At 37.7% G+C, this 7633-nt stretch overlaps 1 pseudogene; it reads right to left on the bottom strand.

Moving 5' to 3' along the window:
- Positions 1–5017: 5017 nt before the first annotated feature.
- Positions 5018–7324, bottom strand: LOC721471 (peroxisome assembly protein 12 pseudogene; annotated as a pseudogene).
- Between the last annotated feature and the right edge of the window lie 309 nt (positions 7325–7633).

Below are 7633 nucleotides of genomic sequence, written 5' to 3'. Positions count from 1 at the left end.
GACTACTCATAAAGACTGGGCTTACCAAACTTGTGGAATATGAATCTGAAACTACGTAGTAACCACGTTTTCAACTGAATGGAGAAATCTGATCCAACAAATCAAAATCAAAGTTAATTCAAATTTTATGATTGTTCAATTTGATTGCCTAAATTCAGTCACATCTGACTAGACTTCCTAATTACGTGTGTCAGTAATTTTCGTCTTGGTTGGTATTACAAGGAGAAGAAGAAAGTCCATGAAACATTGCTATTGTATAAACCTAAAAATGCCAGAATGTCTTGAATGAGCATGGTATGTCAAAGACCACAAGGAGATCTTTCGTGGGACATTTTTCTGTATTACACCTGTTACACATAACTGTACTGGGCAAACACAGGTAAGCTGGTAGGAATAATCGTAAGGTGGTTCATATTCAAATAAGGAACACACAATTAAGTTTAGTCAGTCCAAGTATCAATGTAAAGTAGGGCCAGGCACAGTGGCTCATGCCTGTAATCCCAACATTTTGGGAGGCCTAAGCAGGTAGATTGCTTGAGCTCAGGAGAATGAGACCAGCTGGGGCAACACAGCAAACCCCTGTCTCTACTAAAAATACAAAACGTAGCCGGGTGTGGTGGTGTGAGCCTGTGGTACCACCTACTCAGTAGGCTGAGATGAGAGGATTGCTTAAGTCTCAGAGGTAGAGGGTGCAATGAGCCGTGATTGTGCCACTGCACTCCAGCTTGAGTGACAGGGTGAGACCCAGTCTCAAAAAAAAGAAAAACAAAAACAAAGTAATAATGAAATGCAGAACTAAAACTTCATCATATGACTGTCTTTTTTTAACATAGATGTCTTCATTCTCATAAGCTCTTAGATGTGCTGTTTAAAAAGAAAATCTGTATTAAACTCTTATTATACAGAAAAATTAGACATAGATCTAAAATATCTCAGATATTTGTCTTTTTAATACTTAATAATTGAGGAATACAGACTATATTCTTAGTGAATGCATTAAAAAGAAAAAAGAATCCATCATAACACTTATGATAGTTCAAAAGAGAGGAAAGAATGAGAAAAATCACAGTAAAAGCAGACCATGGAACAGAGACCACAAGGTCAAACTTTCACACAATACCAACGTATATCTTCAGAAATATTCAAGAGATTGAACTTTAAGGGATTGGATTGGAATTTTATAATTAGTTATGAAAAAGACATCTAGAATATTGAGAAAGGTACTCTAAGAGGTGACAAAGAACTAGTTTTATGATTGAAAGTGCTTATAAAGCATCAGGCAAAAACAGTGAAGATCAACTTACTGGGGAATTAACCCAGTAGAATTTGCAAATTTCAAGAATGAAAGAAAAATATGTCCAAGTGAAGTGATAAGGTTATTGGGAGGTTGGCAAGTAGCCTAGAATGTGTGTTACAAATGAGTTTATCAGGATAAGAAGAATAAGTGTGGAAGAAGGAGAAAAATATAGCACAGATGTCAGAACTTGAGCAGATTAAGCATATCCCCATTAAGGGAGAGTCAGGATACTCTAATACCTCATTAAGCAAGGATTCACTGTGCTCTACAGACTAAGTATATTATTTGTACAGGAAAGAGGGTAAGGGTGAACCAGTGCATAGGTCCGAAAAAGTTAATGTGGCTGCCTCCTCCTAACTGGCGTGAACTCAAGAAGTAAAAATAGATGTAAATTCTTGTGAGTAACTATGAATGAACATTTATTGTGTTATATTTTCCAACTCTAGCCACTGAGAAAATATGTTAAGAGTAATATTCCCCAAACAATGAAACGGCTAGCTTCTAGATTTTGGTTTTCCAGCATTAACTTCCACTAAAATGAACCTCAACTCCTTGGAACATTTTTAAATTCCAGATTTGGAGCAGGAGAAGCACAATATAATCCTGAATTTTAGAATGAAGAAATATAATTTGGTACCAAACATAAGAAATAAGTTCAAAGAATGATTTGAGACTTGTCAAAAAGACACAAAATCCGGTTAAAGGAGGTTTTCACTGGCAAAATCTGGAATAATTTGAGCAGGAAAATAAATAACAATAATGAACAATAATGATAGATTATAACACACAGAAAAATAAGAAACTATGAGTCTATACTGATAAGAATAAATCAATACACTGTGATTTTCATGTGGAAGATATTTACGCAGTTTCACAATGCCTTAACATTACATTCTAATTACTTACAAAAGAAAAGAGAATGGTTTTATGGTGGAGATGTCTGGTAGGTACTAATAAATCAAATAACTGACACTAACATAGGGCAAAAATATTTGGTGCTACCTGAGGGTAGGCAATGAGAGCACAGTGGCGCGTCTCTAATGTTCCTGCCAAGTATTCCAAACCCAATTAAACCACGAGGAAACATCATACAAAGCCAACATAATGGGCACTGCATAATAAAATTGGTCTGTAGTTTTCAAAATTGGTAAGTCCACAAAAGTAAAGTCTGGGAAACTTTCAGATTGAAGAACACTACAAACATGACAACTAAATGCACCAGTTTTTTTCTAAACTGGGTAATTATGCTATAGCAGGTATTATTGTACAGTTTTTGTTTGTTTACTTGTGACAGGGTCACCCTGTCAACCCAGGCTTGATCAAGGTTCACCATAGCTTTGACCTCCTGGGCTCAAGGGATCCTCCTGTCTCAGTCTACCAAGTAGCTGAGCATACAGGTGTACCATCACATCTAGTTAATTTATTTTTATTTTTTGTAGAGATGGGGTCTTGCTATGTTGCCCAGGCTGGTCCCACACTCTTGGACTCAAGCAATCCTCCTGCCTCAGCCTCCCAAACTGATGGGATTCCAGGTGTGAGCCACCATGCCCAGCCTGAATCCTGAAAGTGTTCTGAAGGTTAGATGAGACTAATGTATCAATGTCAGTTTCCTGAGTTTGATGGCTTAGTTGTGTTATTTAAGAGAATATCCCTGTTTTTGGAAAAGATATCTAAGTGTTTGGGAGTGATTTTGCATCAGTCAGAGTTCTCCAGAGAAACAGAATCACTAGAATTAACTGGGAGATACATAGTAGAATTTGTTTCTCAGGGAAATCTGATTTTGCTCGAAGGCCTTCCGATTAGATGAAGTCCAAGAAGATTAAAGAGAATAATTGCCTTTATGTAAAGGCAAGTGACTGCAGGTATGAGCCACATCTAAAAACTACCTTCGTCACAATACCCCTGCTAATTTGCATGCTTTCCCTACATTGTGAACTCTCTCATGAGTCAAATTGACAAATGTGCTCCTTTCATCCTTTTGTAATATCCCTGTATTATTGAATATTTTATATTATGGGATGACTGGCATTTATCTCTAATACATTCTGTGCTTCTTATGGGAGCTAATGCTTAATCTTTCAAGTATGTACCCCAAGCACAGCATCAGACACAAAGGAACTGTTTTGAATAATTATGAAATAAATGGATGTTTATAGATATGTGCAAAATAGTCTGTAAATGCCTGTACATGTCTTGGTCAGTAATTAAATTTTCATAATTTCATTTTAAATGTGCATAAAAGTATTAAATATTATCAAGACATGGTTGATGAACTAAGAAATCATAATTTCAGGACACTGAGTTGCATAGTCATTTTGGGTTAGTAAGTTTTGCTTAAGTCAGGGATATGTAATTAAATGATTAATAACATAATATTGAACTAAGTTGTTAAACATCAGTTTGGAGATATAAATCAGCAGTAACTGGGTTACTTCAAATCATCATATAAAAACTCATATGAACAGTACACATTGTCATCATTTTACAATATTTCTATGAGACAAGGTGATTAGAAATGCTGTTCTAGACATTTTTGTGTGTTATGGATATTACACATTAATAATTTTATCAATATTATGGCTATAAGGGTTAAATAGTTTAGTTGTAATATTGTTTTGTTGCCTTACAACTTGCATATCCTTCGGGTTAAATCAACATAATCTTAACATCATTGCCTAATCACTCTTGCAGTTTTTTTCATTACACTTTTGTTATGTTTCAATAATGATTTCAATCTTTTATATCTAATTTTATAATACACTTGCAAGGTAGTTATTTCTGTTAATTATTTTTAGATGAACTGATTGATTGTCACAGAAGTTAATTAGTTGCCTTAACTTCTAATTATTGCTATTGCTGCAGCCAGAAATAGAATGCATGCCTGTAAAACTGCAATCCAGTCTATTTCCTGGACACCACACTTTGATTTTGTCTTTGTTTTACCCATAAAATGGATTTACCTACATTAAAAAATTGTATAAAGTAGTTTACTGATAAAGACGTGAGAATTATAGAAATAAAACACAAAAGATTATGACAGATTCTTATTTTAAAGAAATCGAGGCTTAATGCCAAATATGTTAGCCCATAACCCACACTATTTTGTAATCGTTAAATATGATGTTGAATTGATTATTTACCTATTGCCTCTCAGCAACACCTGAATCCACCCTGAATTCTCTGCTCTCTCAGGCTAGGAATGGAGTTCGAGTACTCTCTTCTCAGACTATTTTGCTAGTTAGTGTGCTGAGGTTCTGTCCTCACAAAGCATTGTTCAGACATTTGAAGGCAAGGAGAGGGTAGAAAAGGTCTTATTTCTTCTTGGTTTTAGGTCCGTCAGCATTTCCCTAGCTTCCGGGTTTGTTTGGTGTTTTTTCACTCTGTGTTTTGCACTTCAATGTTCAGATATGTTGAACAGAGAGACCCTAGTGTGAGCAGTGTGAGCCAGCTCTGTCTCTTCAGTCGCTGAATCCAGGACATAGGTCAATGGGACCCTTTCTCCAACCACTAATACTTGGTGACCTCATTTTTTCGATTTGTTGCTACTCAGTGAATAGTGGCTGCTTACTGTTTCAATCATCTATCTTGATTTCTGCTTTCAAACAAAAGTCTAACCAATTCCCTGTATTCCAGTCACTAAAAGGCAAACAACTGAGATTATCTTGTACTAATACAATAATTTGACCAGAAATATTTCATTTGAAATCTGAAATCCAGTAATTATTTTGTTTCTTCATAAAGTATTGTATGCAATTTTGTTTTTCTGTTCTCAGGGGAGTAGAATTTAATCAGATGTTGTACTTCTGTTGGATAACCTGTAATGGGACAAGCTTAGTGACTCCTCACATAATGAAACACACAGCCGTAACAAAACACATAGCTAGAAGCAGCAATAACAGTATCGTTCACCTGGGTTTTACGATACAGGGGGCATACAGTCTGCATTTTGGGTAAGAGGCGACAATCAGAGTTATAGTCTAGGTGGACAGGTGGTGGTGGAGTAGGCGAGGCAGACAATGATTGATGGTTTATTGGTTTTCAGATGAGTACCACCAGTCAAGGAACTGTAAGAAGAATACACTGACAGAAAGGCCAGTAGACAGGGATAAGGCAACACTCCTCACAGCTTTCTTCAGAGCTGACTTTATCTTCTCACTAACACTCCTGGCTGGTTGCTATATCATGCTGGCTTCAGCTGGTCTATGCTCCAGAGCTTGTATATCCTGAACTGTCAGTCGACCTAGCTGAACTCCAGCCAGTCTCAGCAGTGGTGAGTGATGCTGAGATTTTCCTAGGATGTACCGAAGTTGTACAAGAAACCCTCCTGCCCAGGCCATGTTAACAAATGGGTAGGTTGCCAGGAAGGGTCTGTAAAGTGGTTTCCAGTTGGAAGAAGGGGGATGAATAGAATATTCATCCTCTTCTCTCGGCTAGAAGCCAGCTTCTCCAGCTTCATTTTCAGATAGAAAAGAAGAACCAGGAGCATAATTGATTTCCAAAGCTGCTTCCTTAGGAGACCAGTGCTAGCCAATCTCTGAGACTTGTGAGTGTCCCCCATTATGATTCTCTTTAAGCCACAAAAGTTTTCAGAAAATGAGGCACTGGTTCTAGACAGTTATACTGTTGGAGCCGGAGATGTAGCAGAGTAAAGATTTCATCAAACCACCTCCACAAGAAGCTATAGTGGGTGGGATGTGATTCTGCAAGAACCTTGACCACATGCTGAAGAGCAGATCTCACTGCTGTCGTTAAACTGTCCTGTGCTACCACCACAAAGATGGATGGCTGCTCAACAGCAACAGAAACAGTCGTGATGTGAGCCTGTGTTCAGCCATAGCTTCCTGTGTGTACTGGCTTTCACTTTACCCACAAACTCGTGAGCATGAACGTTTTTGGGAGGAAGGGCATCAAAAGAATGCTCAATCTTAAAAGTAAACTTCCTGCATGGTATCCAAAACTCCAAACTCAATGAACTGGGAGAAAAAGACCTGTTGCGGAGGCACAGGGGAGTCTCAAGGAGGTTAAGAACAAAGTTGACTCGGACGTGGGTGGAAGTGGTATGTGGTAAGGGGGTAAGTTGTCAAATGCCGCATCTCAGGGCAGAACGTGGCTGTGTGGTACAGGTATCTGGGAAGGAGCGCGATCCTCTGGATCTGCGAACCAGGAATGCCATCCCCGCCACCCAACCATGAGAGCTCAAAAGTCAGCGGATTCTGAGGATTCAGAGGTGCCAGTGTGAGTTTCGGACACAAGGACTGGCTCCAGCTGTCTGCTTTGAGTATCCCCTCCAGCGCCCACTTTTGCTCACTGACCCCAGACAAGGCGCAGAGAATGTTATATATATATATATCATGTTTTATATATAAATATATATAACATGTCATATATTTTATTTATATATAACATGCTATATATAGAAATAATATACAACATATATATAACATGCTATGTATATAAATAATATATATGACATGTTATATATATACACACATATATATTTAAAAATTTTTGAGACAGGGTCTTGCTCTGTCACTCAGGCTGCAGCTCAGTGGTGCAAACTTGGCTCACTGCAACCTCTGTCTCCTGGACTCAAGCAATTCTCATGCCTCAGCCTCCCAAGTAGCTAGGACTACAGGTATCCACAACTACACCTGGCTAATTTTTGTATTTTTAGTAGACACAGGGTTTGGCCATGTTGGCCAGGCTGGTCTTGAACTCCTGACCCAAGTGATCCGCCCACCTCAACCTCCCAAAGTGCTGGGATTACAGGTGTGAGTCATCACACATGGACAGTATTTTATATTATATGGAGTGGGTTTTCTTTTTTCTCAAGCAAAAAGAGATATTTTGACTTTTCGTCATTGAAATGAGGCAAATAATAAAGTATCATAAAGTCACAGTAATATAAATCTCACCAAGCAATTAGTTATGATATTTTAAACATTTCTGGTCATGTATGTTCATCAGTGCTTACATCACAGACTCTAGCTTATCCTGACTGTTTCTTGTGTTGCTGCTGCTGTTCATGCTTTCCCCTCCCAGTTGGACTGCCCTTTGTTTTCATCCTCTTGTACACTTTGACCCTTCTCAAACTCAAAGGAAGTTAGCCTGAGGCCTGAACATGAAGCTTTACCTTTCATATTATACTTTTCAGAAATGTAAAGATATTTTATTACATTTTCCTGAAGAGTGACTGTTTCTCCTTTAATTGTATATATTTTGGCATTTATCACAATTTTTATAAAGATGGGGTACAAATTATAACTACAAGACCCATTTAGTCATATATTTTAATTCCTGAAATCACTTCGCTTCACCTTTCATGTATTATTTTGA

The sequence above is a fragment of the Macaca mulatta genome, chromosome 17, assembly GCF_049350105.2.
Source record: "Macaca mulatta isolate MMU2019108-1 chromosome 17, T2T-MMU8v2.0, whole genome shotgun sequence".
Taxonomy (NCBI): domain Eukaryota; kingdom Metazoa; phylum Chordata; class Mammalia; order Primates; family Cercopithecidae; genus Macaca; species Macaca mulatta.
Note: the sequence above shows the minus strand (reverse complement) of the source record. Positions and strands in the feature narration are given on the sequence as shown.